This window comes from Coregonus lavaretus, assembly GCF_964263955.1.
Source record: "Coregonus lavaretus genome assembly, chromosome: 21".
Taxonomy (NCBI): domain Eukaryota; kingdom Metazoa; phylum Chordata; class Actinopteri; order Salmoniformes; family Salmonidae; genus Coregonus; species Coregonus lavaretus.
Genome location: NC_140008.1, coordinates 5765968 through 5789792, shown reverse-complemented (window position 1 = coordinate 5789792; position 23825 = coordinate 5765968). Strand labels below are relative to the sequence as shown.

The following is a 23825-nucleotide window of genomic DNA, read 5'->3' as shown; positions in this document are numbered from 1 at the left end:
TCAACTGAAAACCGAGATGACTGCATTAGAAAATAAATCCAGTAGGCTGTATAGGCCTATATTTCAATCATATTGAAATCAATTTCATGTTCAGTCAATTTACTTCTATTTGTAGGCTACACTGTCTGTAATTTTTTACATCTTCGGCCATTATAAAAACGATACATCGTTAAAACACTAGTAAGCTTAAGTTCCATCGCTATCAGGAAACCGGGCCCTGGTCTTTACCTTTGCACTTTGCTGGCTGGTCCTTCTGAGGGTTCAGAGTCTTTGACTCAGTTGCAGTAACCATGGAGACATCTGACAAGACAAAGGAAAATGGAGGATGTTAATACCACACTCCATGTGTGCAGTTGTATAACACTTTCAATGTACAAAAGAACTGTAAACTAAGATGACCTTTGCACTGGGTCTGTTTGACCTCAGCACCAGCTGAGAAGATGGAGGAATCTGGGAGAGAGGGAGTTGGGAAACAGACAGTATAAGTTAAGGTGTTGAAGCTAACCTCACATATCACACTTTATTCTCTGTCTATTCCCTCTCCTTTTTACCTTTGACCTCCAGCTCTCTCATTTGTTTCTCCATGTGTGTCATATTTTCTTCTGCACTTAGTCTCTTTTCTTTCTGGAGCTCTCTCCTGTCTCCTTCCCTTGCTTCCTTCACACACTTATTTTCATCTTCCTTTCTCTCTTCCCCGTCTCTTCTTTTTCTATCGCTCAGGGTCTCCGTTAGCCTGGCTTGCTTTTTCAGCATCTGTTGTTCTTCTCCCATCTTTTTCTTTGCTTCTTCTACCTTTCTCTTTGCTTCTTCCACCTTTCTCTTTGCTTCTTCCACCGTTCTCTTTGCTTCTTCCATCATTATCTTTGCTTCTTCCACCTTTCTCTTTGCTTCTTCCATCTTTCTCTTTGCTTCTTCCACCTTTCTATTTGCTTCTTCCACCTTTCTCGTTGCCTTCCTCTCTGCTTTCATCCATGCATCTTCCTTTCGGTTTTCTTCTTCCTTCCAGTAAAACTCTTTCCATTCCTCCACTCTCTTCTTTTCAGATATCTCCCACTTGTCTCTCTCCTCCTGTCTTTTCTTCTGGAGCGCCATCTGTTTCTCTACCTTTTGCCTCTCAGATTTTTCCATTAACCTCCTCCTTTCCTCCTCCATCTCTCTCTCCCTTTCCCTCATTCTAATATCCATCAACAGCAACTCTTCATCCTTCATCTGATTTATTTTTGCATGCTCCTTCTTCTCCTCCCTCTTCATCCTCTCAAGTCTGTCCCTCTCCACTTCCTTCAACACCATCTCTCTATTCATCTCCAGAGACTGTCTCTCTATCCATCTCATCTCCCCCATACAGGCCAATTGCTTCAGCAGGCCCACCTCCTTCCTTAGCAGGCCCACCTCAACATGCAAGTCGCCCTGACCAAAACTGTGCACTTCCAATACGAATGAGCTCTAAAAGAGAGTTCCTAAATGTTAGCAACCTACAGGATGCTGCTAATGGAAAACAAATCCTTAAACAACCTAAAGACAGCATCGGCATCAAAAGAAATAAAGCAAATCACTTTTAACAGTTCCACATTGATTTTTTACCCAATTGCCAAAGATTAATTTGACATGAACGTAAATTCCAAATTGACAGAATTTACATTTACAGTGGGGGAAAAAAGTATTTAGTCAGCCACCAATTGTGCAAGTTCTCCCACTTAAAAAGACGAGAGAGGCCTGTAATTTCATCATAGGTACACGTCAACTATGACAGACAAATTGAGAAAAAAAATTCTAGAAAATCACATTGTAGGATTTTTAATGAATTTATTTGCAAATTATGGTGGAAAATAAGTATTTGGTCACCTACAAACAAGCAAGATTTCTGGCTCTCACAGACCTGTAACTTCTTCTTTAAGAGGCTCCTCTGTCCTCCACTCGGTACTGTCACGCCCTGGCTCTGGGGACTCTAGTATGTTGAGCCAGGGTGTGAGTTTTCATTTGTGTTTGTTCTGGTTTTGTATATCTATGTTGGCCAGGGTGGCTCCCAATCAGAGACGGCTGTAGCTCGTTGTCTCTGATTGGGAGTCATACTTAGGTAGCCGTTAGGCATTCATTTGGTGTGGTTTCTTGTTCCGTGTTGGTTTGTGAATGTAACCAGGGACGTCACGTTTTCGTTTTGTTTTTGTTCGTGTGATCATCAATTAATAAATATGTTCGCATTCCACGCTGCGCCTTGGTCCTCCTCTGTTCCCGACGATCGTGACAACTACTTCCCGCGGCTATGCATCCTGTGATTATAGTGACAGTATGTCCAATAAACATGACCTCCCAGTGTCCCTATAGCCATTCACACTACTATTAAAGCCTATTACCCTATGTGGTGCCTTTCATCAATGCCTACATTTCTAGTGCCTCTAACACATTATTTTGCATCTCACCATAAAACAGCCCTGTATCCAAACTAAACAAGCTGTGACCAACCAATTATGCAAACTCTTTTTACTATAGATTTTGTGTAAATCTTTTCAAAAATGTTTATAGTATAGTACACTATGCTGTTAAATGTGTTTTAAGACAGTACTAATCAATTCAATCTCATCAGAAATCACTCTCAGGTTCGGTAATCTAGATTATACAGTAATCAGTTTAGATAAATGAATGCATACCAATATTTAACCATGAAAATATTCATTTAAACATAAGACAGGAATTTGATACTTGCAGTAGGCTACGCAAAGTGATATGAAATTCTATCATATTTGCCTAAAACCGTCCTCTCCATTATAGTAGATTCACCATAACTTTAGGAACAATTTAGAAACATGACTTACCAATATGATGACTTTCTCCAACTAACCTTCTCTCTGAATGTTCTCCCACCTAAGATTCTAGCCTAATGGCAAGAGGATTCTATCTTCTTATGACCCCATTATGACATCACTCCAAGATGGCATTCTACTCATCCTCAATGCTTCACTATGTACAACTACAGACTCACAGTTCATTGTAATGGGACTCTGACAAAGCTGTCATTGCTCACACAGCCACTACATAACAGAGATGTGTTGTGTTCCAATTAAACCAATGATGCTTTGTTAGTGAGATCATTGATTATACAGTACTGGCCATTGAAGACATTGTTTTCTTGAATGATCTACTGCAGTGACTAACTAGCACATAGATTGATCTGCTTTGCAGCAATACATTTTGTGAGAAATGCATTCAATCCCTTTCAACGTCCAAACTTCATGGAATTAACAAAAGCATAATTTTACAATACAGAGAAACTGTTTATGACCTGCTTGACCTCAAATGAGAGTCCCGAGAAATAAGAAAAAAATGACCTCACGCTAGGGAAGATTTACAAACCACCTCCAGGAGAGTCTAAAGACCTACTGCACCCAATGTACTAGTTACTTTTAGCAACACAGCTGTATTTACAGTACACACACTAGCGTTGCTTTCAAATGTACTCGGTTGCACAACAACAGTCCGTGGGAAGCCAGAAGTTAAATACAATTCCATTTAAACTTAATGTGCCGGTGGGCAGGGTGGTTGGTAATTATGAGAGGGGTAATTTGAGAGAAAATATCTAAAGGATAATATTGTTGAACAGACTTTACAAACGTGCGTCTGTTGTAGAACCACTTCCTCTCGGCTTACCTCATGTCAAAATAAAAAACTCATTTTTTGTCCACCTATGGCACAAAATCAAGGACTATAAGTGCTGGATAGAACATAGACTTAGATAGACATGGCATCATTGTATCTGTCCCATTATGGCGTCTGTGAGAGCACGGGCACTGCCATTAAGGCCATCTCCATTTTGAAGTAGTCCATTTTCTTCAACTACTACTTTTATGAGTTGGTAAACAAACTGAAAGGGTGCATACTGCCACCTGGAGTGTGTTGTTTGAACATATATAATGCCAAGGTTGGCGATTTACTGGCACCTGTAGTTATGGAATGTTTGCTCACAAGTATAATTCATTGGCTGATCCCTCTTGGTGACCTGGATGGAATTATGTGATCCTTCCTTAACCCCTAGGAAGTCCCATCCAGTTCACTAGTTCAAAATGGTGAAAGTCCTCAATGGTGCTGCCCATGCTAAAACGATCAGGCTTTTGGCCACTAGAGTCCTCTATCTATCTCTATTGGACAGAAGTAGTAGGCCTAACATGAAAGTGAAATAATAATGGTCCGTTTGAGTGTCATTCTGACGTTTTTAAAATATATAACACTTATTTACTTGTATTTATTTTACAAATATACACATAGCCCTACAATCATATTAATTATATTTTATTTTATTGAAATATTTGCTCTCTGAACAAGCTCATCTTAAAGCCTCTTTCTCTAGAACCAAAATTGGAATGCGTCGTGACGTCAGGCGTAATTTCAGCCCGTCCCCTTTTGGTGAATGGAGAATCCGCTATCCAATTGTGGCAGTCGAAAACAGCAACATTGTTTCCTTGTGTAGAGAATGGGTCTCAGTAACCCGATAAATTACTAAAGAAATGCTTAGATTAAGATAACATTGATACGCTCTCTAAGTCACCTAGTGCGGTGACTTATTGGTGAAGACATGGAAAAACAACCGAGGTTATTGGCATCCCAACTCCTCCTGAAAAACAGCGTCTTCGAAGTATTGTTAAACCGTGTGATTCTGACATGGAAAGAGATTCCGGCCAATAAAAAATGCGTTTCACCCGTTCAAAGTCGGTAAGTGTCAAAAGATAAACTGGGTATTAAGTGCAAAGATATATGCTACTAATATATTCCGACTGAGACATCTAGGGACAGATAGGTGATTTATAGCCTATAGTATGTTCTCTTTGTTGGATATATTCGCTATCCACATTCGCGTAAACACGTAACGTGCGCATTCACAATTATCTGGATCTTAGTCTCAAAATATATAAATGTTTTGTTGCCTGCCCCTAACCTTTTTGCTGATGAAAGACAATACATTATTGTTATTGTCAACGAATGACATGGTATGTTAAAGCCTAAATTAGGCGTAGATGTAAAGGGCACTCTATAGGCCTATCTGAAACAGACAACAAGGACAGTTTAGTGCAGTCTTTTGTTTTTTATTTTATAGATGCATTTGTATCATAGCAGCGAGACTATCCATTGCCCAGAACTTAGTTTTGAAAGCAAGCCAATTCTGAGTTGTTGAATGTTTGACAGCTGGGCCGCGGAATGCGGCGGCGGCCCTGGCTTGGGTAGATTCACTTTGTCGTGTCAATTGGATGTTACGCGATTTGTTCTTGGAGTTTGCAATCACCTCATACGGTAGGCCTAATAACCGCTATAGCGCTTGCACGGTAGCCTTCGTGTTGTCAGTCTATTCCCACTGCATTTAAACGCACAAAGCATCATACTTATAGGCGGTTCATTATGTGTTAGTCTTTATTATAGGCTAATTAGATTAAACGTTATTTATTGATGAAATTGTAATTATAGCCTACTAGGTTACATGAGCCAACATGTCTGAATGGTAGATGCTACATAGGCTGCGTCTACTTACACAGGCAGCCCAATTCTGAGCTTTGTTTCCACTAATTGGTCTTTTGACCCTAAACATCAGATATTTTCACTTAGATATTTTTCAGGTCAAAAGACCAATTAGCGAAAAAAGATCAGAATTGGGCTGCCTGTGTAAACGTAGCCATAGTACCACATCCCTTGTCACCCAAGATTCAGATGAGGAGCAAACATAGAGACAGAAGACTCCTCTTTGTGTCTGTGACATTAGTGTCTAACAACATGGCCAGTGCCATTAAGGCTATCTCAATTTTAAAGTAGTCATTTTTCTTCTTCATGATTGGCTGATCCGTCCAGATGACCTGATTGGACATGACTCCAACAGGGTCACCAGGAGAGATCATGAAGTGGAAGACCCACCCAGTTGACTACATGGTGGAAGCCCTCAATGGCGCTGCCCATGCTAATATGGCCTTTTAGTCTCTATCATTCTCTATGGGAGCATAACATATCCACATGGTGACGTATGGAATGTGTTTATGTTTGACATTTGAGTCATTTAGCAGACGCTCTTATCCAGAGTGACTTACAGAAGCAATTCGGGTTAAATGCCTTGCTCAAGGGTACATCGACAAAGGTTTCACCTAGTCGGCTCAAGGATTTTAACCAGCGACCTTTCGGTTACTGGCTCAATGCTCTTAACCGCTAAGCTACCTGCCAGCACTGTTCAACTCAGTATGGTCTGTTGAATTGAATGTGGCTTTAGGCCTACCTCCCATGAAAGCAGGCCTAAATGGAAATTGACTCTGCTAAATGCCTTTTGGATATTCAAAGCGTCTTGTTGTGGTGAATTCAAAAGCATAGCCCACATTAGAGATATGAGGGAAGAAAGCGGGCCCACGCTCCTTATGGTCAATGATAGGCCTCGTTGAATCTATAGGAACCCACAGACAATTATGTCGTCAAACAATTTAGCTTTCCGAGTCAAGAAATCAACAATATAACATGTTTGATGCTAATTTGGATATTTAATAACATATATAGAAAATGTTGAAGGAATTGTATGAGTTTATCCCATAGTCTGATAGCAGCCTCGTTTATTATTTATTAATACCCTTGAAGTAGCTCGAACAGTATCACCTTTTCAGTTTAGCCGATCGTTTTCACAGTTTGAGTTGCACTCTTTTCTGCGGCCTAATTCTGAAGTAGACCATGTGCCATTCAGATTCTCTCATTCTAACAATGGACAGGACACCCTCATCAAAAGCAAACATGCCCATCACTTTCACTGTCAAGAGATGGAGGAAGGCCTAGCACGGGTCTTCCACAATGTAGTTCCTGGCAAATGTTTCCATCAGATGTTTTTGTAATGTTTCAAACAGTCCAATGCAAACATGGGAGCCCATCTATATTCGTATAATGATGAACAGTGAACACTGAATCAGAGCGCAGAAGGGCATTCACTCATGATGTCACTCACTACACTATGATGGATAAGGGCCTGCTGTTCTGTTGAAATTTTCCCACTGCTTGCTTGGCACTTTGACATTTCCATGGAGGGCTAATGCTAGCTAGTCTGATTTGGTGTCCTGCATGGCAGGCCCATGACCTACCAAGGGTTTGAATTTCTCCCACTCCTCATCACCCAACCCACCTCTCTTTCTGTGGCTGTTATTAGCCAAACCAGTACACTAGTTGCACAACTAGGAAAGATCCGGCTAGTGTTTTGAGTGGCATAGGAAAACAGTGACTTGTATTTTCCAGAGCAGCTCCATACAATATGGCTGGTACAGTATGTTGTGTTGACCTACCCTTGTTGTGAGGAGCTAATGCAGTCGAGTTATGTTCAATAAGTCATTGGGGTCAACCTTGGGGTTCAGTTTGAACAACAGGGGTATAAGAAGGAAAGTCATGAAGAATGGCTGAATGTGTGTGGTGTGTCAGTATATAGATTATCAAGAGTATCTTCAAACATTCCAAATATCAATCGTATTGATCTTCTCATTCAATTGAGAAACCGTCAAATGAGAACATATGGTTTAGGTTCAAACTAGGTAGGAAGGCCTTGATGAGTACAGTTTGTCTGTGATGACTCAGGCTGGTATTCAGCTAAAGCAGCTTGTAAACCTTTTTATTGTATGTCTCGCGCTAACGGGAGTCGGTAAACATCGGTATTTACAGACCTTTTTATTCATAGCTCGGCTTATTCTGTGACTATGCAGTTGTCCATTGTCAGACTTGTATGATGTACTCTGAGTATACCAAACATTAGGAACACCTTCCTAATATTGCGTTGCATCCCCCCCCCGAATGGCACACATACACAATCCATGTCTCAATTGTCTCAAGGCTTAAAAATCATTCTTTAACCTGTCTCCTCCCCTTCATCTACACTGATTTGAAGTAGTTTTAACAGGTGACATCAATAAGGGATCATAGCTTTCACCTGTGCAGTCTGTCATGGAAAGAACAGGTGTTCTTAATGTTTTGTATACTCCGTGTTTATCACCAGAAAAATGGTTTTGCATATTAATAAACCATGACCCAAGGAGTTGATAACAACATGGGCCAACTAAGTATCTGAGAATCAAGTGTGTTATGTAGCATTTAGGCCTGGGATCAAATATGGTATGACTAACCTAAAATAACCATTATATAATGTCCTCGACTACAAATGACCAATAGTGTACATTCAGCAGGCCAATGTTAAGATCTATATATCTTACAGTGACATTGTTATAGCTGTAAGTTGTCATACCAAAATGAAATTATCCTGTCATACTTATGTAATGGCTTCCCATGTGGACAGTATATCTGCCTAGAGATAAAACAGATTAGTGACCTCCCTGTATCGTGTTAGTTCATTTGGATGCCTGCTATCTGCCATCTTTCATCTTGAGGCTGTCAAAGGTCTCTTCATTTATTTCAGAATGGATGGGCTTTGGAGTCGAGCCTATTCATTTCAGGAGCTGAAAAAATACCATTAAATTCTGAGATATCTGAAGGACAAAAGTCCTGAAAATGAGCAATCACAAGCAGCGTTGTTAAAATAATCATCTCTCCAGATGAAAGGGGAATAGAGTCTTTGATAAAATAACATTATTTATTTTTTCTCAGACTTAAAGGGTAAATTAATTTCTACGCATTTCTTATAAGATTATTATTTTCCATTCTCTAGCTGAAAGGGATCAAATGATGCAAGACCTTATCTCGGAGTAGAAATCTTTTTAAGTGGGAGAACTTGCACAATTGGTGGTTGACTAACTTTTTTTCCCCTACTGTATATATATATATATATATATATATGTGTGTGTGTGTGTATATATCGTCTCCTGAGTGGCGCAGTGGTCTAAGGCACTGCATCGCAGTGCTAGCTGTGCCACTAGAGATCCTGGTTCGAATCCAGGCTCTGTCGTAGCCGGCCGTGACCGGGAGACCCATGGGGCGGCGCGCAATTGGCCCAGCGTCGTCCAGGGTAGGGGAGGGAATGGCCGGCAGGGATGTAGCTCAGTTGATAGAGCATGGCGTTTGCAACGCCAGGGTTGTGGGTTCGATTCCCACAGGGGGTATGAAAAAAAATAATAATAAAGTAAGTCGCTCTGGATAAGAGCGTCTGCTAAATGACGTAAATGTAAAATGTATATATATGTATATGCGTGTGTACAAAACATTAGGAACAACTGCTCTTTTCATGAGAGACTGACCAGGTGAAAGCTATGATCCCTTATTGATGTCAATTGTTAAATCCACTTTAATCAGTGTAGATGACGGGTAGGAGACAGGTTAAAGAATAATTTGTAAGCCTTGACAATTGAGACATAGATTGTGTATGTATGCCATTCAGAGAGTGAATGTGCAAGACAAAAGATTTAAGTGCTTTTGAATGGGGTATGGTAGTAGGTGCCAGATGCGCTGGTTTGAGTGTGTCAAGAATTGCAATGCTGCTGGGTTATTCACGCTCAACAGTTTCCCGTGTGTATCGACAATGGTCCATCACCCAAAGGACATCCAGCCAACTTGACACAACTGTGGGAAGTATTGTAGTCAACGTGGGCCAGCATCCATGTGGAATGAATTGAGGCTTTTCTGAGGGCAAAATGGGGTGCAACTCAATATTAGGAAGGTGTTCCATCTCTCAACCCGCTCTACTGCAGCCCTGTTGAAGAGGATGGGGCGTGCTCGCCCCCCACCCATTTCCTGTTGTCCACCATCAGCTCCTTGGTCTTACTGACATTGAGGGAGAGGTTGTTGTCCCGGCACCACACTGCCAGGTCACCTTCTCCCTGTCTCATCGTCGCCGGTGATCAGGCCTACCACTGAGGTGTCGTCAGCAAAATTGACCCCCATGTTGAGGGTCAGAGTGGCGTAGGTGATGTTTCCATCCTCACCACCTGGGGTCGGCCGGTCAGGAAGTCCAGGATCCAGTTGCAGAGGGAGTTGTTCAGTCCCAGGGTCCTAAGCTTGGTGACGAGCTTGGAGGGGACAATCATGTTGAACGCTGAGCTGTCGTCAATGAACAGCATTCTCACATACAGTTGAAGTCGGAAGTTTACATACACTTAGGTTGGAGTCATTAAAACTTTTTTTTCAACCACTCAACACATTTCTTGTTAACAAACTATAGTTTTGGCAAGTCGGTTAGGACATCTACTTTGAGTATGACACAAGTAATATTTCCAACAATTGTTTACAGACAGATTATTTCACTTATAATTCACTGTATCACAATTCCGGTGGGTCAGAAGTTTAAATACACTAAGTTGACTGTGCCTTTAAACAGCTTGGAAAATTCCTGAAAATGATGTCATGGCTTTATAAGCTTCTGATAGGCTAATTGACATCATTTGAGTCAATTGGAGGTGTACCTGTGGATGTATTTCAAGGCCTACCTTCAAACTCAGTGCCTCTTTGCTTGACATCATGGGCAAATCAAAAGAAATCAGCCAAGACCTTAGAAAATTAATTGCAGACCTCCACAAGTCTGGTTCATCCTTGGGAGCAATTTCCAAACGCCTGAAGGTACCACGTTCATCTGTACAAACAATAGTACGCAAGTATAAACACCATGGGACCACGCAGCCGTCATACCGCTCAGGAAGGAGACGTGTTCTGTCTCCTAGAGATGAACGTACTTTGGTGCGAAAAGTGCAAATCAATCCCAGAACAACAGCAAAGGACCTTGTGAAGATGCTGGAGGAAACAGGTACAAAAGTATCTATATCCACAGTAAAACTAGTCCTACATCGACATAAACTGAAAGGCCACTCAGCAAGGAAGAAGCCACTGCTCCAAAACCGCCATAAAAAAGCCAGACTACGGTTTGCAACTGCACATGGGGACAAAGATCATACTTTTTGGAGAAATGTCCTCTGGTCTGATGAAACAAATAAAGAACTGTTTGGCCATAATGACCATCGTTATGTTTGGAGGAAAAAGGGGGTGCCTTGCAAGCCGAAGAACATCATCCCAACCGTGAAGCACGGGGGTGGCAGCTTCATGCTGTGGGGGTGCTTTGCTGCAGGAGGGACTGGTGCACTTCACAAAATAGATGGCATCATGAGGAAGGAAAATTATGTGGATATATTGAAGCAACATCTCAAGACATCAGACAGGAAGTTAAAGCTTGGTCGCAAATGGGTCTTCCAAATGGACAATGACCCCAAGCATACTTCCAAAGTTGTGGCAAAATGGCTTAAGGACAACAAATTCAAGGTATTGGAGTGGCCATCACAAAGCCCTGTCCTCTAGAGAACATTTGTTGGCAGAACTGAAAAAGCGTGTGCGAGCAAGGAGACATACAAACCTGACTATTACACGAGCTCTGTCAGGAGGAATGGGCCTAAATTCACCCAACTTATTGTGGGAAACTTGTGGAAGGCTACCCGAAACGTTTGACCCAAGTTAAACAATTTAAAGGCAATGCTACCAAATACTAATTGAGTGTATGTAAACTTTTCACCCACTGGGAATGTGATGAAAGAAATAAAAGCTGAAATGAATAACTCTCTCTACTATTATTCTGACATTTCACATTCTTAAAATAAAGTGGTGATCCTAACTGACCTAAGACAGGGAATTTTTACTAGGATTAAATGTCAGGAATTGTGAAAAACAGAGTTTTTAAATGTATTTGGCTAAGGTGTATGTAAACTTCTGACTTCAACTGTATGAGAGGAGTAGGGCAAGATATGTAAACGTTAATAATGTTTACATAGTGTTCAATTTCTTAAAGTGGCCAGTGATTTCAATAGGCAGCAGCAGCCTCTAATGTGCTAGTGATTGCTATTTAACAGTCTGATGGACATGAGATAGAAGCTGTTTTTCATTCTCTCGGTCCCAGCTTTGATGCACCTGTACTGACCTCACCTTCTGGATGATAGCGGGGTGAACAGGCAGTGGCTCGGGTGGTTGATGTCCTTGATGATCTTAAGTAACAGCCTACCTGTTGGCTCTTAGTCGCTGTAGCCTTTCCTTGCCTTTAACTTTTAATTCCATCTTCCATTGATTTAGATATCTCTTATCTTTTGCCACACACTGAGGCTCTATGACTGTAGCCTGTTGGCGCTTTCATGCCTTATGATTGGCCAACAACAAACTACACGTGCCACTCTCCTGAAAAGCAACAGCAGCAGCATAAATTATACAAGCGCTCGCTCTCACGCTCTCTCTCTCTCCCTGCAGCAGTCTCGTATGGGTCCTTCCGTACATGTCAGTTAAAATTACACATACCCAAGAGTAAGACCCATCATCATCAGATCCGACCCAGACCGTGACATTAGTTAGAATTCTGGATCCGGTCCCCCTCGGGTATTCGGGTACAGGTGGATCCGTGAAGACCTCTACCTCAACTTGTTGAGCCAAGTCACTGCACAATACCTCTCCTCCAAGTCACTGCAGCATACCTCTCCTCCAATACACTGCAGCATACCTCTCCTCCAAGACACTGCACCATACCTCTCCTCCAAGACACTGCACCATACCTCTCCTCCAAGACACTGCACCATACCTCTCCTCCAAGTCACTGCACCATACCTCTCCTCTGTAGTGGCCTTTATTTACCCTCCTTAGCCAATGGGGTTGTTGGCACCTCCAGAAATGGTGGTCTTTTATCAAAGACTATATGACAATGTCACAGTAGGGACATGTCATTAACATGAACATGTGTATGGTTGAGAGGGATGAGGCAAAAGAGATGGCAAATAGGTCTGGCTGTACAACCAATTGGTAAATGTACTGCAAATTGAGATATAATTTGACTAAACTGAATACTCTGAAACAAAGATGAATGACAAAGAATTATAGTAAAAAGTTTGGAGCACCTTAAATGGAATTTTGGGCAAAAAGGCAAACTCGGCTCCTTCATTAATTTAATCAGATGGCTCATTCATCACAAAACCCACTGATATTGCCAACTACTTTAATGATTTTTTTCATTGGCATGATTAGCAAACTTAGGCATGACAAGCCAGCAACAAACGCTGACACTACACATCCAAGTATATCTGACCAAATTATGAAAGACGAGCATTGTAATTTTGAATTACGTAAAGTAAGTGTGGAAGAGGTGAATGTTTTTGTCTGTCTATCAACAATGACAAGCCACTGTGGTCTGACAACTTGGATGGAAAATTACTGAGGATAATAGCGGACGATATTGCCACTCCTATTTGCCATATCTTCAATTTAAGCCTACTAAAAAGTGTTTGCCCTCAGGCCTGGAGGGAAGCAAAAGTTATTCACCTACCTAAGAATAGTAAAGCCCCCTTAACCTCTTAAGGATCTGACCCTTTTTTAAAATTTTTGCTTAAAATGACATACCCGAATCTAACTGCCTGTAGCTCAGGACCTCAAGGATATGCATATTCTTTATACCATTTGAAAGGAAACACTGAAGTTTGTGGAAATGTGAAATTAATGTAGGAGAATATAACACATTAGATCTGGTAAAAGATAATACAAACAAAAAACATGCATTTTCTATTTGTATCTTTTTTCATCAATGCAAGAGAAAGGCCACAATATAATATTGCAGTTTAGGCACAATTTAGATTTTGGCCACTAGATGTTTACATTTACATTTTAGTCATTTAGCAGACGCTCTTATCCAGAGCGACTTACAGTTAGTGAATACATTTTTATACTGGCCCCCAGTGGGAATCGAACCCACAACCCTGGCGTTGCAAACACCATGCTCTATCAACTGAGCTACATCCCTGCCGGCCATTCCCTCCCCTACCCTGGACGACGCTGGGCCAATTGTGCGCCGCCCCATGAGTCTCCCGGTCGCGGCCGGCTGCGACAGAGCCTGGATTCGAACCAGGATCTCTAGTGGCACAGTTAGCACTGCGATGCAGTGCCTTAGACCACTGCGCCACTCAGGAGTTTAATGTGTGTGCAAAGTTTCAGATTGATCCAGTGAAGCATTGCAATACTGGACTATTTTGTATCAAGTCTTCCCAAATGTGCCGAATTGGTCAATTGATACATTTTCAAGTACATAACTATAGAGAACATACAAAAAGGATATGGTAATACAAAATGTAAGTTTATACACTCTCAGGAATGTCATACATGATGGATCATTAGCCTATACACTAATTTTCACACATCTAGATGGCCGGGCGGGGTGGGTGTGAAATCAGAGACAGCAAGGGTTCAAACTGTGGAACCCAGTTCCTACATTTGAATATAAAAATTGATTTTATCAAACAAAACTATGCTACATTTTATCTCTGGGACCCGCAGGATGACAAATCAGAGCAAGATTACTGAATGTAAGTACATTATTTACCTTCAGAGGTGAATGTATCAAACCAGTTGCCATGATAATTTTGTTGTTGTTGTGCACTCTCCTCAAACAATAGCATGGTCTTTTTTCACTCTAATAGCTACTGTAAATTGGACAGTGCCGTTAGATTAACAAGAATTTAAGTGTTCTGCCCATATAAGACATGTCTATGTCCTGGAGAGTTTGCTGTTTCTTACAACAGTCATGCTAATCACATTAGCGCACGTTAGCTCAACCGTCCCATATACAGAACACTGATCCCGTAGAGGTTAACTGGCTCAAATAGCCAACCAATCAGCCTGTTACCAACCCTTAGTACACTTTTGGTAAAAATGGTGTTTGACCAGATACAATGCTATTTTACAGTAAACAAATTGACAACAGACTTTCAGCACGCATATTGGCAAGGACATTCAACAAGCACAGCACTTACACAAATGACTGATGATTGGCTGAGAGAAATTGGTGATAAAAAGATTGGGGGGGCTGTTTTGTTAGACTTTTGACATTATCAATCATAGTCTGCTGCTGGAAAAATGTGTGTGTTATGGCTTTACACCCCCTGCTATATTGTGGATAAAGAGTTACCTGTCTAAAAGAACAGAGGGTGTTCTTTAATGGAAGCGCCTCCAACAAAATCCAGGTAGAATCAGGAATTCCCCAGGGCAGCTGTCTAGGCCCCTTACTTTTTTCAATCTTTACTAACGACAGGCCACTGGCTTTGAGTAAAGCCAGTGTGTCTATGTATGCGGATGACTCAACACTATACATGTCAGCTACCACAGTGACTGAAATGACAGCAACACTTAACAAAGAGCTGCAGTTAGTTTCAGAATGGGTGGCATGGAATAAGTTCGTCCTAAATATTTCAAAAGCATTGTATTCGGGACAAATCATTCACTAAACCCTAAACCTCAACTAAATCTTGTAATGGAAAATGTGGAAATTGAGCAAGTTGAGGAGACTAAACTGCTTGGAGTAACCCTGGATTGTAAACTGTCATGGTCAAAAGATATTGATACAACATTAGCTAGGATGGGTAGAAGTCTGTATAATAAAGCGCTGCTCTGCATTCTTAACAGCACTATCAACAAGGCAGGTCCTACAGGCCCTAGTTTTGTCGCACCTGGACTACTGTTCAGTCGTGTGGTCAGGTGCCACAAAGAGGGACAAAGTGGAGGAGAGATTGACTTCATCACTACTTGTATTTGTACTGAGCTGTTTGTTTGAACTACTGGCACACAGCTCGGACACCCATGCATACCCCACAAGACATGCCACTAGAGGTCTCTTCACAATACCCAAGTCCAGAACAGACTATGGGAGGTGCACAGTACTACATAGAGTCATGACTGTTAGGCTCTGGTTCAACCCAGCACTCAGAGAAACAAACACGACAAAGGGAGTGGAAGAAATAACAAATATTTTAATAAAAGTTCAAAGTGTCTTAGTCCAAAAAACAACTGAAGAAAAGGAACAGAGTGGGCTAGTCGGCTCCGGAGGAAGGAGAGGCTGAGGCAGGCAGGCAGGCAGACCGGCAGGCGGGAAGGCAGGCAGGCAGGCAGGTTGGGAGGTATGTCTGCACTGAAGACAAAACAAATGACAGGTTATGGAGAGTACAGAGCCAGGCTGAAGACAAAGACAAAATAACTCTACTGGTGAGCCAAGTTACCGCTCTGGTAAGAACAACGATCTGGCGCCGGTGGAGAGCCATGCCCAGGAATTAGTAGTGCAGGTTGATGAAAGAATAGGATGCAGCTGCGTAGGCAGGAATCACTGGAAACAACCCGCAGCTGCACAGGAGAGGCAGATCCTGAGCACGCCCCCTGATCCACTCCAGACACACCCACATAAAGGGGACAAACACACATACAGATACAACAGACAAAGAGGGGACAAAACAAGGAGGAAGGGAAACAGAAAAGGGAGAGACAAGCTGCCCACATAACATGACTACATGGAACTCTATTCCACATCAAGTAACTCATGCCAGCAGTAAAATTAGATTTAAAAAACAGATCATGGAACAGCGGGGACTGTGAAGCAACACAAACATAGACACATGCAAACAAACACACGATTACATACGCACTATACACACATGTACACATGGATTTTGTGTTATAGATATGTGGTAGTATAGTAGAGGCCTGAGGGCACACACTTAATATGTTGTGAAATCTTTTATGAATGTATTGTAATGTTTTTAAAATGTACAACTGCCTTAATTTTGCTGGACCCCAAGAAGAGTAGCTGCTGCCTGTGTGTGTTTGTTTGTGTGTGTGTGTGTGTGTGTGTGTGTGTGTGTGTTTGCTTTCCCTTTCTCCAAGAAATGAATGTATAAAGGATAAACCTCTGGTTCCTACCACATTATGACAGATTGATTTGGTGTGCTTAACAGGTACCAGCCACAGCGTGTCCGTGTCTGAGATCCTAGCAGTCCGGGAGCTCGATGTGGACGGCGGGATGAAAGATGATGGCAGGTGGCAGAAAATGCCCCAGAAACTGACTGAGGCCTATCCATATACATTCACAGGTAGGATTTGTTGGTAATCTAGAGCAATATTGGATTCAATATATAGGGTGTTCACCCATAAAATGTTGAATTAATTCAAGGTTTATACAAGTATGTCCATTCAATAGAGAATTGCTTCAGAAAAACAATAGTCCAAACCCCATGTCTCTACCATATACAGTGCCTTCAGAAAGTATTCATAACCCTTGACTTATTCCACATTTTGTTTTTACAGCCTGAATTAAAAATAGATTAAAATAAAAACAAATCTCACCCATCTACACACAATTCCCCATAGTGGCAAAATGAAAACATGTTTTTAGAAATTTTTGCAAAATAAATAAAAATGAAATACATAGATCTCATTTACATAAGTATTCACACCCCTCAGTCAGTACTTTGTAGAAGCACATTTGGCAGCAATTACAGCTATGAGCCTTTCTGGGTAAGTCTCTTAAGCGCTTTCCACACCTGGATTGTGCAACATTTGCCCATTTATTCTAATTTTTTAATCTTCAAGCTCTGTAAAATTGATTGTTGAACATTGCTAGAGAACCATTTTCAGGTCTTGCCATAGATTTTCAAGTAGCTTTATGTCAAAACCGTAACTCGGCCACTCAGGAACATTAACTGTCTTATTGGTAAGCAACTCCATTATACATTTGGCATTGTGTTTTAGGTTATTGTCCTGCTAAAAGGTGAATTAATCTCCCAGTGTCTGGTGGAAAGGAGACTGAACCAGGTTTTCCTCTAGGATTTTGCCTGTGCTTAGCTCCGTTTCTTATTTTATCCTGAAAAACTCCCCAGTCCTTGACGATACAAGCATACCCATAACATGCTATGCTTGAAAATACGGAGAGTGCTACTCCGTACTGGGTTGTATTGGATTTGTCCAAAACATAACACTTTGTATTCAGGACAAGAAGTTAATTGCTTTGCTACTTTTTTTGCAGTATTACTTTAGTGCCTTGTTGCAAACAGGATGCTTGTTTTGGAATATTTGTATTCTGTACAGGCTTCCTTCTTTTCACTCTGTTAATTGGTTAGTATTGTGGAGTAACTACAATGTTGTTGACCCATCCTCAGTTTTCTCCTATCACAGCCATTAAACTCTGCCAACTGTTTTAAAGTCACCATTGGCCTTATGGTGAAATCCCTGAGTGGTTTCCTTCCTCTCCGGCAACTGAGTTAGGAAGGACACCTGTATCTTTGTAGTGTCTGGGTGAATTGATATACCATCCAAAGTGTAATTAACTTCACCATGCTCAAAATCGAATCCAATGTCAGCTTTTTTTTTATACCCATCTATCAATAAGTGTCCTTCTTTGCAAAGCATTGGAAAACCTTTCCTGGTCTTTGTGGTTTAATCTGTTTGTTTGAAATTCACTGCTCGACTTAGGGACCTTACAGATCATTTTATGTGTGGGGTACAGAGATGAGGTAGTCATTTAAAAAAATAATGTTAAACACTATTATTGCGCACAGTGAGTCCATGTAACTTATTATGTGACTTGTTAAGCAAATGTTTCCTCCTGAACTTATTTAGGCTTGCAATAACAGAGGTTGAATACATATTGACTCAATACATTTCAGCTTTTCAGTTTGTATTAATTTTTAAACATAAAAAAAAAACATAGTTCCACTTTGACATTATAGGGTATTGTGTGTAGGCCAGGGACAAAAAAAATCTACACAGGCACGATCAAAAAGTAGAACTCAGTAGCCCGGCTCCGCGGCAGAATGGCGCTAACATCAACTGACAAGCAAGTTCGTTAGTGAAAACATGCTTTTTCTAAATGAAATCCGCAGAATACAAAACAAAATAGGGACTAAGTATATATTAATTTACAATGCTGACTGAATTTCAATATCCACCCTCCGAAGATAATCTGTTCCTGTTTTCATTCTCTATTTCTGATTCTCTCTTTAAATCACCATAGAAACAGCCCTTTTTAACGTAGATTGATCGCGAATGAAAGCCAAGGATCTGTAGGTGAAAATTATGAGGGTATCAAGTTGATTTTGATTGGTCCAACCCATGCAAACACCTCCAAATGGTACCACCTCCCAACCCCAAATATTGAAGAGATACTACCAAGAGCGGCGTGGTCAAGTATATTAAGGTTATAATATCGTAGCGAACAATCTAATGATTCATTCTTTGTGATTTATAATGACATGGGGCAAAGAAAACAACGTTTGAACTTTACTTTCGTAGCACCCTCTTGAATTGCCCTGTTTTTCTCTATATTCTAGAGCAGTGAGTGAACGCCCTACAATATGGTAGATAATACTGCAAGGTAATTCTGTTTTGTTAAGCCTCTGTACCCTGTCACCCCTTTGTGTCCCTCTTCCACAGTGTCTTATGTGGAGAGAGTGCGGCAGCACCGCTGGCGGTGTAGTGACGTCACCTTCCACTGTCCAGAGGGGGCGCTGTGTCAGCAGTGGGTCCAGACCATCAGAGAGCAGCTCGCAGCACTGAGTATGGCTGAGTATTACTGACATTGAATATGCTTTGTGAAGTCTGGTTGCAAGGCTAACTTAGAAATGAGTATGGCCGTCATTCTGTGCAGTTATTCAGTAGTGCTGAGCGATTAACCGTCATTTCATATTTTTTTCCGGTCATTAAACAACTAATTGACCGTCTGTTCAATTACTTGAATTCCATCTATTTTTTTTTATTAATTTTTTATGTGAGCCCAGCGTGCCGTTTCTCTAGAGAGAAATCAAATAATTCACGACAGAAATCAAGTCAACTATGTGGGATGCTGGGCTGAAGGGAGTTGTCGTTTTCATTAAGCAAATATTCAACCTAGTTCAGCTCAGAAATGTGGTAATTAACTACAATCCCATAATCCATTGCGCCAGTTTTTTTCAGTTTCGGACGGAGACCAGAGAGGTCGCCAAAATATGTCCAAAATAAGCCCAATGTGTTTCTATGGGCTTATTTTGGACCTAAAATGGTTGCGTGCCTTCCTGCCTTTGTGACAATGACTCCCATTGTTAGGGCAGAAACATAATTATATACAGATCTATGGACGGATACATTTTTACGTCTGCTACGTTAGTTGAGATACACACAGACCGCATGAGAGAGGAATGTACACAACGCTGAGAGGGACAGAGACTGTTCGTGAAAGTATGCCTTATCTACTTTGAAGAACTAGTAAAATGATTTCATCAGACAGGTCTGCAGCATAGGGTACCTAAATAGGATGACTCAAAGACAGTACAGTATGGAGAGCACAGAGATAACGTTAGGTTTGGCTGACTGCTACTGCTTGAGATGAGATGATGACTTTAAGGAATGAAAAATAAATAATAAAGTCATCAAATAAAAACTAAGTACAGTGGGGGAAAAAAAGTATTTAGTCAGCCACCAATTGTGCAAGATCTCCCACTTAAAAAGATGAGAGAGGCCTGTAATTTTCATCATAGGTACACGTCAACTATGACAGACAAAATGAGAAAAAAAATCCTGAAAATCTCATTGTAGGATATTTTATGAATTTATTTGCAAATTATGGTGGAAAATAAGTATTTGGTCAATAAGAAAAGTTTCTCAATACTTTGTTATATACCCTTTGTTGGCAATGACACCGGTCAAACGTTTTCTGTAAGTCTTCACAAGGTTTTCACACACTGTTGCTGGTATTTTGGCCCATTCCTCTATGCAGATCTCCTCTAGAGCAGTGATGTTTTGGGGCTGTCGCTGGGCAACACGGACTTTCAACTCCCTCCAAAGATTTTCTATGGGGTTGAGATCTGGAGACTGGCTAGGCCACTCCAGGACCTTGAAATGCTTCTTACGAAGCCACTCCTTCGTTGCCCGGGCGGTGTGTTTGGGATCATTGTCATGCTGAAAGACCCAGCCACGTTTCATCTTCAATGCCCTTGCTGATGGAAGGAGGTTTTCACTCAAAATCTCACGATACATGGCCCCATTCATTCTTTCCTTTACACGGATCAGTCGTCCTGGTCCCGTTGCAGAAAAACAGCCCCAAAGCATGATGTTTCCACCCCCATGCTTCACAGTAGGTATGGTGTTCTTTGGATGCAACTCAGCATTCGTTGTCCTCCAAACCCGACGAGTTGAGTTTTTATCAAAAAGTTATATTTTGGTTTCATCTGACCATATGACATTCTCCCAATCCTCTTCTGGATCATCCAAATGCACTCTAGCAAACTTCAGACGGGCCTGGACATGTACTGGCTTAAGCAGGGGGACACGTCTGGCACTGCAGGATTTGAGTCCCTGGCGGCATAGTGTGTTACTGATGGTAGGCTTTGTTACTTTGGTCCCAGCTCTCTGCAGGTCATTCACTAGGTCCCCCCGTGTGGTTCTGGGATTTTTGCTCACCGTTCCTGTGATCATTTTGACCCCACGGGGTGAGATCTTGCATGGAGCCCCAGATCGAGGGAGATTATCAGTGGTCTTGTATGTCTTCCATTTCCTAATAATTGCTCCCACAGTTGACTTCTTCAAACCAAGCTGCTTACCTATTGCAGATTCAGTCTTCCCAGCCTGGTGCAGGTCTACAATTTTGTTTCTGGTGTCCTTTGACAGCTCTTTGGTCTTGGCCATAGTGGAGTTTGGAGGGTGACTGTTTGAGGATGTGGACAGGTGTCTTTTTTACTGATAACAAGTTCAAACAGGTGCCATTAATACAGGTAAAGAGTGGAGGACAGAGGAGCCTCTTAAAGAAGAAGTTACAGGTCTGTGAGAGCCAGAAATCTTGCTTGTTTGTAGGTGACCATATACTTATTTTCCACCATAATTTGCAAATAAATTCATAAAAAATCCTACAATGTGATTTTCTGGATTTCTTTTTCTCAATTTGTCTGTCATAGTCGACATGTACCTATGATGAAAATTACAGGCCTCTCATCTTTTTAAGTGGGAGAACTTGCACAATTGGTGGCTGACTAAATACTTTTTTCCCCCACTGTATAATCTTCCCAAGAAATGGGTGGCTCCCTCTACTGTCCAATCCCCTGTCTACAACACACACTTCCTGTCTGTTGTATGTGGCGTCACACTAAAAACGTCTTTATTTCTGCCAAATAAACATCCTTTCAGGTTCCACTTAAAAACATTAACAAAGTCATAATCTTCATATACGACATTACATTTTTGCAATAAAAAATAATTGTGCCAAAAGTTTGAGGTATAATGTGGTCCCAGTTCCAGGGACATCACTGGATAGAGAATCCAATATGGCTGCCAACGCAATGCCATATATGGACATGTGTGTATAACATCTGAACTCAGTAGCTCTACTCTCATAGGTCCTAACGATTTGTTTAAATATTTTTGCATTTAGCTTGCGACACAGCCCTCAAGACATCATGGATGAGATCAATGGATCATCAGAAATGGGTATAGATAGATAGCTGAACAGATATCTACTTAGTCAGTTTGCAACAAATAATATATTTTATAAATAAAATAAAAAAGCAATTCTGAATGCGATGCTCACGAGTTCTGTTCACAAAACGATCAGCTAGCTAGCTTGGTTAGCTAACGTTAGCTAGCTACGTTTAGCTAGCTACAGATAGCTCGATAGATGGGTAATGGCCCATATTTAAGGTGTTAAACAGGGGAAATACGCATTTGATATTGCACAAGTTCAGATAGTATTCTACCTCCTGTTTCACTGGGTTTTCTTCTGTGTTGTGCCTTCTAAACATTACCCTGTCCTTTATTGACTTCTTCTCTGTCCGTCTCTGTAGTGGCCTGTTGTTGTTATTGTTGTATTGACCATGTTGTCTTCTGTTCTTATTTCCCCAGTGTCCTGGCTGTGAGGTGGTGCTGGTCTCTGGGTGCTGGTCTAGGTGGAGAGGCAGAGGCAGGAGGAAGCTGCAGTGGAGGAGTGGGCTGTGGGTGTTGAGGTGTACTGTACTACAACAAGCAGGCTTAACATCCCCTCCCCAAAAAACACATACACACTTTACTTATTTACGCAAGGCTCCATAGGAAATGAAATGTGTAGGCCTATTTGATCCGAGCCCCTGTTGAGAACATGTTTGAAGTTGACTATAATAATAATAAGCCATTTAGCAGACGCTTTTATCCAAAGCGACTTACAGTCATGCGTGCATACATTTTTTTGTGTATGGGTGGTCCCGGGGATCGAACCCACTACCTTGGCGTTACAAGCGCCATGCTCTACCAATTGAGCTACAGAGGACCACACTATCAGTCTGCAACTACCATAAGACAGTCATATCTTCTTCCTTCCCATCCTGACTGGGATTTACATTTACATTTTAGTCATTTAGCAGATGCTCTTATCCAGAGTGACTTACAGGAGCAGATTTTTCACCTTGTCGGCTGATTTAGAGTAGAGGTTAGGTTAGTCAGATACAGTGCCTTGACAAGTATTCATCCCCTTTGGCGTTTTTCAATTTTGTTGCATTGCAACCTGTAATCTAAATTGATTTTTATTTGGACATAATGGACATCCACAAAATAGTCCAAATTGGTGAAATGAAAATAATTACTTATTTCAAAAAATTCTAAAAAATAAAAACGGAAAAGTGATGTGTGCATATGTATTCACCCCCTTTGCTATGAAGCCCCTAAATAACATCTGGTGCAACCAATTACCTTCAGAAGTCACATAATTTGTTAAATAAAGTTCACTCGTGTGCAATCTAAGTGTCACATGTTCTGTCACATGATCTCAGTATATATACACCTGTTCTGAAAGGCCCCAGGGTCTGCAACACCACTAAGCAAGCGGCACCATGAAGACCAAGCTCTCCACACAGGTCAGGGACAAAGTTGTGGAGAAGTACAGATCAGGGTTGGGTTATAAAAAAATATCCGAAAATGTGTACATCCCACGGAGCACCATTAAATCCATTATTAAAACATGGAAAGAATATGGCTCCACAACAAACCTGCCAAGAGAGGGCCGCCCACCAAAACTCACGGACCAGGCAAGGAGGGCATTAATCAGAGAGGCAACAAAGAGACCAAAGATATCCCTGAAGGAGCTGCAAAGCTCCACAGCGGAGATTTGAGTATCTGTCCATAGGACTACTTTA

General features: G+C 41.3%; 2 long non-coding RNA genes across 2 annotated transcripts; one reads left to right on the top strand and one right to left on the bottom strand.

The window, feature by feature from the left end:
• Positions 1-117: 117 nt before the first annotated feature.
• LOC311149213 lies at positions 118-591 on the bottom strand. Its single transcript, XR_014615011.1, has 3 exons — positions 552-591; positions 400-450; positions 118-300 (listed from the first exon to the last, which is right to left on the bottom strand). It is a non-coding gene; the product is annotated as an uncharacterized lncRNA (long non-coding RNA).
• Positions 592-4396: 3805 nt separating this feature from the next.
• Positions 4397-23762, top strand: LOC311149211. The gene is made up of 4 exons (XR_014615009.1): positions 4397-4701; positions 16659-16793; positions 19132-19254; positions 22564-23762. It is a non-coding gene; the product is annotated as an uncharacterized lncRNA (long non-coding RNA).
• Positions 23763-23825: the final 63 nt, after the last annotated feature.